The sequence below is a fragment of the Mus musculus genome, chromosome 11 (genome assembly GCF_000001635.26).
Source record: "Mus musculus strain C57BL/6J chromosome 11, GRCm38.p6 C57BL/6J".
Lineage (NCBI taxonomy): Eukaryota > Metazoa > Chordata > Mammalia > Rodentia > Muridae > Mus > Mus musculus.
The window spans coordinates 71,384,930-71,393,127 of NC_000077.6; the positions used below are offsets into that span (position 1 = coordinate 71,384,930).

An 8,198-nucleotide genomic window follows, 5' to 3' on the forward strand; every position below is an offset into this window, starting at 1 on the left:
ATGTTCAAATCACCCTAATTATGTCTATGATGTCACACTGAAAGATCAGAGGCAAACTGTCACACTGAATGGTCAAGAGTCTTTGTGACATCCATGAACACTCAGGTATCATACTGGCTATCACTTTAACAGTGGCGTAGAACTGCATTTTAGGGGACTTGACATACCAAGATGCTTTGCTTGATTGTCAAGGAGACTATGTCTTTCTCACAGGTCACAGAGCAAACACCATGCAAAACAAACCAATTAAATGAAGAAAGAGAAACATTCAGAGAGCAAAGAGAGCCCTTGTGGTATGTATGGTAGAGAAGCCAGATAGAAAAAGCCAAGAAAATGGGTCTCAATGGCTTTTGAAACATTTAACCTTTCTTTGGCAGGACTCTGTGAAGAAGCCTACCTTGGGGGTTAGAATTTTAAAACATCCCTTTGATAAATGTGAAGAGTAGAGAATTCTTATTGAGAATGAACTGGACAGAGGCGGTTAGGACATTACCACGGTCCTTTCTAAGGAGATGGTGAGATGGCTCAGTGGGTAAAGCACAATTTTGGATCCCCCAACACCACATAAAAGCCAGGCATCTGTAATCCTAGTGTTGGGGAAATGAGTACAGGAGGATGATGAAGTTCACTAGCTGGTCAGCTCAGCTGAAATCATAAGCATCCAATATAGTGAGAAACTGTCTGAAAAACGCAAGGCAGAAAGCAATAGGTGTGAACTTCTGGCCTCTATGCAGATGGTCATACATGTGTGTGCACATTTGCTTACACATGTGCAGTACATGAATGTGTACACACATAAATACACACTCACACACACAGATACACACACACTCCAAAAGAGCAAACAAAACCTAGCAAAATGAATCTATTTCTGTATGTGACATTCTCTTGATATTCCTCACTGTGAGATTAACATTCTCTCTGATGTGACCTGTGAGTCTCTTTGTGGCCATCTTGACTAACAGTGTGGCCAGGTGATCGTGTATGATTTCTAAGACTTCACCATAAGTCCTTCATGAACTTCTGTAACTTAGAGATGCCTGCTCTTGAGACCCAGCCGCCATGCCATGAGAAAGCCCATGAAAGGCCATGTAGATAGGTCACATACAGATATTCTAACTGACGGTCCACAAGAGGTCCAACTAACAGGCATTTGATTTCAACCACTGGATACACAAGTAATGATGGCAGCCAGACATTCTTGGCTTTAGCCCCTGAGTTCTCCCAAAACTGAGGAATCCTCCCAACTGAGGTCCCAAGATAGAGAGCAGAGACAAATGTCTCTGCTTTACTTCATCTGAACTCTTGAAACAAATTAGAAGAAAGCATTTGCTTTAATGTTATTAAGGTGTAGGTGTTGTGTTAGATAGTCACAGCACTACATTCACTTTGGTTCCATGACTATCCTCCAGATTCAAGCTATGTGAAGCCTGCTCTCCACTCGGAATTCTGTTCTTGTACAGCAGACATAATATCATTCACCGTGTGCTCCCTTAATCGCTATTGTGGTCTGACTCTGAAATGTCCCAAATGGGCTCTTGTGCTTGAATACTTGGTCCCAAGCTGATGGTGGTTTTGGAATGTTATGGAGCCTTTTAGGAGGTGGAGCCTCACTAGAGTAAGGGGTTTACTGAGGTTCTACAGCCTTGTCCTGCTTCCTCCCCATTCTCTGCTTTCTGACTTGAGATACAATATGACCAGTTGCCCAGCTCCCAATATCACATTTTCTCTGCCATGATGGACAGAACCTGTGAGTCAAAACAAATCCTTTCCCTTCTAAGTTTCTTTTTCCAGATATTTTGTCACTGTAACTAATACACTAAGTCTCCCAACAATGGAACCACCTTACTTAGGCCAACCAGAGGAGCCAGACTGACCCCATGGACCCATTTTCCAGTCACCGGAGTGCAGGCAGTGCTATACCCATTCATCCAGTTCTCACTTCTTAGAAGAAGATTTCAGAGAATTCTATATTTACACCTTTGTAAACTTATATATGGGTGTTGATAGGCTCCATGGGTGCACCTTGATAATTCACTGCTGCCCACACCATGCGGCCGGGCGAATCTCCTGACTTTGTAAGATGAGCCCCCATTCTGATGTAAAATCTCCCAGGTTTAATTTATAGGTTTAAGCAGGTCATGAAAACTGTTACTTCCTGCGTAGAAGGGAGTCCTCTAATCATTTAGCCACCTCTTGAAGTAGCACATTCTATCCAGTGTACCCAAAGTGCTTCCTATATAGCTATGAGCCCCTTGGAGAAGTGGAGCTTCATATCTGCTGCCTGCTGTTCCTTGTTCCATGTAGGGCTAGATATTGTTCCTGTAGTGAGTATTGAGATCCCCTTGGCTCTGGTCTCTGCTATGAGGATCCACCTCATCCACCTTCCTTCCTGCAGTCCAGCCTCATGTGGCTGTTGGTCCTGCCTCATGTCTGGTGAGGTCACCCTCTCATTTGTCCTTCAGACTGTATCCTTCTGAAGTGACCTGTTGGACCCTAGGATTGTAAACAGCTCTTCTGGATGCAGTGTGTGAGTCTGCTGTGATTTGGGGGCCTCTCCCAGCTTTGTCTCAGCTGAAGCAGGGTCCTTAGAGCTGAGTTTCACAGCCACATGCTGATGTGCACTGAGAAGACAGCACCTGAGAAGGTTGTCTCCATCCCTGTGGATACTCTGTCATCAACAGTGTTCTGAGAGTGTCTGGAGAGCTGGCATCCCTGACAAAACACAGGGAAATGCTGTTCCCTTCTACACACGCTGATAAAAGAAGGCAAGTCTGGATTTGGAGCACATCTTTCCATGATGGCAAAACATTATCTTTTCTTTATGAATAATAGAAGACACTTGGCTTGCTCATAATTTTTTAAAAACTGTAGTCATAGTAACACGTGTGTTGCCTGTTAATATGAGATCTACCACCCACTTCTTGAAGACAACAGTTTATTTTTACAATGTGTTCTTATGTCCCCAGCAGAGCGATCTCTATTAGATTTGCAACTCAACCAAAATAAGCTACAGGGGAAAAATTGACTTTTCTACTAGTGGGATTCCCAGCTATGACCCTTGTGGGGTAACATAAAAGTTGAGTTCTTTTGAAGGAAAAAGAAAACATAGTATGGAACAAAAGAGACAAATCTTTGATGAAAAGAATCATAAGGGATTGTGCACAACCAGAGTGAGGGGTGTCTGCCTATACATGCCAGTCTCCTAAGGAACCCAGGTCAGGTTTCATAACACTCAAAACACAGGGAGACAGGGGGAGAGAGAGAGAGAGAGAGAGAGAGAGAGAGAGAGAGAGAGAGAGAGAGAGAGAGAGAGAGAGATTCCAGGCATGTCCAAGTCAGGGGCCTTTGTCTCTAGTATGAATGTGGCCCTGCTTCGCAGCTGTGAAGGGAAGGGACTAGGTGTTAAATGAACATGAAGTATGCTTCCTCTTTCATGATTGACACATGTCATATAGTGTGCAGCAAGGAGGAAGATGTGGATGCTTAGTGTCAGAATGGTTAGGGGATGGTCGCTGGCTGCAGCTGTCCTACAGGTGTAGGGCTGCCCTTGGCTGCTCTCTTTACTTGTGAGTAATTCCACAAGGGCAAATCGACTGACAGTCCTCATTTGCCAAAGTTCCCTAGAACTGTCAGAATGAGAGTCTCCTGTGGAAAGAGGATCAAGGCAGTACAGCATCTTGTTCTCCAGAGAGAGTGGTATAATGGAGATTTGGTGCCCCCTCCACTGGGTGAGTTCTGTAATAACTTATTATGGGGACCAAAGCGGATCTCATCCACTGAGTGTGTCCCGGTGAGACCTCTGGTGTAGGGGCCTGGTGGAGAGACACAGGTTGCTCAGCTGAAAACATCTGGCTCTTTGTAAGAATCCAAACAATGTGTCTTGGTTCTAAAAGCATTTGTTCACTCAAACTTTGTTTGTATATGTTAATGAAGTGTTTTCATTCAGAAATACAAGCATGAAGAAAAGAGAGCCACACTCATGATTTGGAACAGGACTCTTATCTGAGAGATAAAAAGCAAGGCGAATTAAAAACTCAACTAAGAAGATGTAAAGTGGTGTGTGTGTGTGTGTGTGTGTGTGTGTGTATGTGTGTGTGTGTGTGTGTGTGTGTGTGTGTGTGTTTTACTGGCACCTGGAACACAAGGACATCCTCTTTGAAGAGTGGTCTTGCAGATCTGAATTATATTTTGGAGCTCCAAAAACAACATGGAGAATAGAGGTCCAGGCAGGAGATCTGCAAGTGCCAAGAGCCTGAGAAAGGAAACCCTGATTTTTTTAAAGACTGGTTTGACTGCAGACTAGAAGAAGATGATCCTGAGTTTTTAGAAAGAATTTGCTTCAGTGGTGAGAAGCAGGTGTATGTGGGATGCTGAAGCCAATTTCAGCATTAACATCCCAAAGCTGCAGGTACTTTCAGGAGGTAAAGCCCAGTTCTGTTGCAGAGTGCAGCCAGGAGGTATCTGTTGGCAGGATGATTTCAGTACCCTCTGTAGCATACTTGTGAAGGTCAAGAGATGCAGTGCACAGGACACACGTATCTCCGCCCCTAGCTCATAGAAAGTACTTGATACTTGCTGGCTCACATTTGTATTGTTTAGCCTGGATTTAAATTCTGTCCCATTCTCTTCTGTATGCCATCTTCTAGCTCTATCTGACCCAGTATCTGCATCTCTTGGCTTATCTGTCTCAGTCCTTCATTCTGCTCTCATTCCCTTTCACTCTCTCCGCTCTTTATTTTATTCTGTTTCTGTCTCCCCCTTCCCTCCTGCCAGACTGAGAGCAGCTGTGTGCTCAGCCCAGGATCCGGCAGCTCTCCGTGGTGCTGACGAGGATGATGGGTCCCAGGCTTCCACCCTTCATTAGGGACCAGAGATGGATGGTGATGTTTTCCCCCTGAGCAGCCAATCAGCGAAGACTCTCCATCTGCTGCAGCAGGTAGAGGAGCCTCCTGCTCTGGAGCACATAGGAGCCCTTGGTCATGAGAGCAGCTGCCTTTCCACCCCCTCATGCAGGCACACTTAATCCTGCCTTGTCCTGGCCCATATGGCCTCTGCGGGGGCTGGAGCAGGGGGTGCTTCCTGGTTTCTGGACTGAATCGAAGCAGATTGGAAGAGGATTTATTTCTCCCGCTCCAGTGGTGCACAGCGGCTCCCCTGGTGTGTGTGTGTGTGTGTGTGTGTGTGTGTGTGTGTGTCACAGCCCTTTAGGAAATACAAGCTTTTTCTCCATGGAAAATTTGCAGAAGAATGGTGGCAAAATCTTTACTCCTCAAAGGTTGGGGGGGGGGGTGGAGGTAAAATGATCTGATAGGATAAAGTGTGACTGAGGAACTTCCAGCATCCATCTCAGTCCTGACTTCATCACTGTGTGATCTTGGAGAAAGGGTAGCTTGGACTCCTTTCTCCAAAACAAAGGCACTCAGGCTTATTCCTGGACACAGGAGTGGGCTTGGCAGCTGAGCTGTGTACGGACCAATAGCTTAGGATTTGGAGTGTTTTCTAGGCTCGGGTTCTGTGCTGTGTGCTTTACATGCATTACTGTAAAACGCCCTTAATCTAATAAAGTAGGATCCATTTGATGGCTGAAGAAGAAAATGAGGCCTCTGAGAGATCACACACATGCACACATATACACACACATGCATGCACACACACACACACACAGACAGACAGACAGACAGACACACACACACACACACACACAGAGAGAGAGAGAGAGAGAGAGAGAGAGAGAGAGAGAGAGAAGCTACTAAGTGAGCTCAGGTTTGTCTCACTGCAAAGTTCATGACCCTCTCTTGCACCTTGTTCCCCACACTGCCCTGGAAGCTGAGCTGTGGCTGATGTCCTCAAATCCAGTTGTCTTGCTGGGCAGATGGCAGGGTCTGAGTTGGCAAATCTCAGGATGACATCCAGGCCCCTCACCCTTGGCCACCCCAGAGGACACTTAGAGAGAAGGATTTCGAAGTTCCTTACCCCAGAAAGAGACCATCTGCTCAGTGATAAAAGTCTACGACTTTCTCTAACACTTTCAGCCATCAGACGCTAAGCAGACCAGGTGTCTGATGACTTATTTGTCTAGAGAGAGCAGAGTTGTATCTGGATAAAGAAGCTCCTCCGGGTGCAGGAGGCCCTGCTTAGTACGGTAAGATTCTAGCCCAATGCCTGCATTGTGCAGAGGGCTGGTGCTCTTCTGCTGTCTTGGTTTTTCATTATAATGATTGAAATGAGGGTCTGGTTCGTGTTAGGATCTCTCAAATTCTGGCTCCAGCTGCCATGCCTAGTACTTGAAGCCATGCTTTTCTGTCATGGTAGACTCTTATCCCTCTGGAACCATAAAACCAAAATAAACTCTTTCCTCTATAAGTTGCTTTAAACCATGGTATTTTATCACAGCAACAGAAAAGTATTGCACACTCAACCTTTCTGGAATAGACTTAGGAGGCTCAGCAGGGAAGGATTCAGAAGTGAGTTGAGTTTCTGTAACTTGGATGTCCAGCTTTTTAAGTATGAATTTGGCTACACTTCCTACTTTCAAATCAGAATGGGCTTAGTCTCTCACTTGTCATATTTTAGAAAATAATCTCAGTAAATGAAGAAATTTGGTGATTTTGGATCATGTGTACAAAAGCAAAGCCTCGGTGCAAACTCAATACTAAAAAGTCAATTAGTTAAGCTGCTTCTTTAGACTTGAGGTAGAAAGATGGCAGATATGACCTGCCTACTATCAGGTAAGGTTCAGCGGTCTCCGATGCTGCTGCTACGTGGGACAGATGCTGAAAGCTGACCCAGCACACTGTAATAGTTTCTTTTTTTATTTAAATTTTTATTACGTTTTTTCCTCAATTATATTTCCAATGCTATCCCAAAAGTCCCCCATACCCTCCCCCCCCACTCCCCTACCCGCCCATTCCCACTTTTTGGCCCTGGCGTTCCCCTGTACTGGGGCATATAAAGTTTGCAAGTCCAATGGGCATCTCTTTGCAGTGATGGCCGACTAGGCCATCTTTTGATACATATGCAGCTAGAGTTAAGAGCTCCGGGGTACTGGTTAGTTCATAATGTTGTTGCACCTACAGGGTTGCAGATCTCTTTAGCTCTGTGGGTACTTTCTCTAGCTCCTCCATTGGGGGCCCTGTGATCCATCCAATAGCTGACTGTGAGGATCCACTTATGTGTTTGCTAGGCCCCGGCCTAGTCTCACAAGAGACAGTTATATCAGGGTCCTTTCAGCAAACTCTTGCTAGTGTATGCAATGGTGTCATCGTTTGGAGGCTGATTATGGGATGGATGGCTGGGGCCAGGGAGATGGCTGATTTAGATTCCCGAATGAATTAAGGTGTTTCTCAACACCACCAGCAGTGTGTGTGTGTGTGTGTGTGTGTGTGTGTGTGTGTAGGCCAGAGTTCAATGTTAGCTGTCTTAGGACATTGTGCTGGTTGAGAAATGGACATAGTTACCTGGAGCTTGCTGCAGGGGTGACCAGCATCTTCTTTCACTTCAAGAAATCCCTTTATCTCTGTGTCAATCAGCACTAACACACTGGAGCAGAGACACCTGAGTTCCACAGAAGGAGGACAACATGACAAGCACTAAAGCATATCCGACCATGGGACCTGGGAAGACCTCTAGTGGCTCACTGTTTCTGTGTCTGGTGATGTGTCTGAAGTCACTGCAGGCCAACAGTGTGTGATTGCTGGAGTAACACTCACAAGGAGAAAAAAACAAACTGGAATCGTGAAGACAGCTGCACCCTATAGAATGAAGAGCTGGCTCATACCAGCTCCGAAGGGTTCATTATTAAATTTCAGAGTTTTTCTGCTCCAACTGTTAAACACAGCCATTACTAAAAATTATATTATGTAAGCTAACAAGTAAATAAATCACATTAAAAACAACAGTAATAAATACTTAAAACTCATCACTCCCTCCCTGGTTATTTTGTTGGTCTTATTGCCTATGTGCTTGAGTTTATTTATATGTATCCCCTGTGAATGGTGGAAAACAGTATAACACATTCCACTGCACATCACATTCAGCTCCATGTATAGTAGTATCCAGTTAGTGGCCTGCAGTTAACCCCAGTGGGAACTGGTCCAGCAGAGACACTGGCAAATACAATGAATGAAGGGTTGATTTATTCCACGAACAGACACATTTAAAATGGGATGGCAGGATGACTTGGTGGGTAAAGAAAG

The 8,198-nt window shown here is 45.0% G+C and overlaps 1 long non-coding RNA gene across 1 annotated transcript; it reads left to right on the forward strand.

Annotated features, from left to right (window-relative positions):
- Positions 1–230: 230 nt before the first annotated feature.
- On the forward strand, positions 231–7,753 carry Gm33249. The gene is made up of 3 exons (XR_388798.2): positions 231–293; positions 4,777–4,939; positions 7,533–7,753. It is a non-coding gene; the product is annotated as a predicted gene, 33249 (long non-coding RNA).
- Positions 7,754–8,198: the final 445 nt, after the last annotated feature.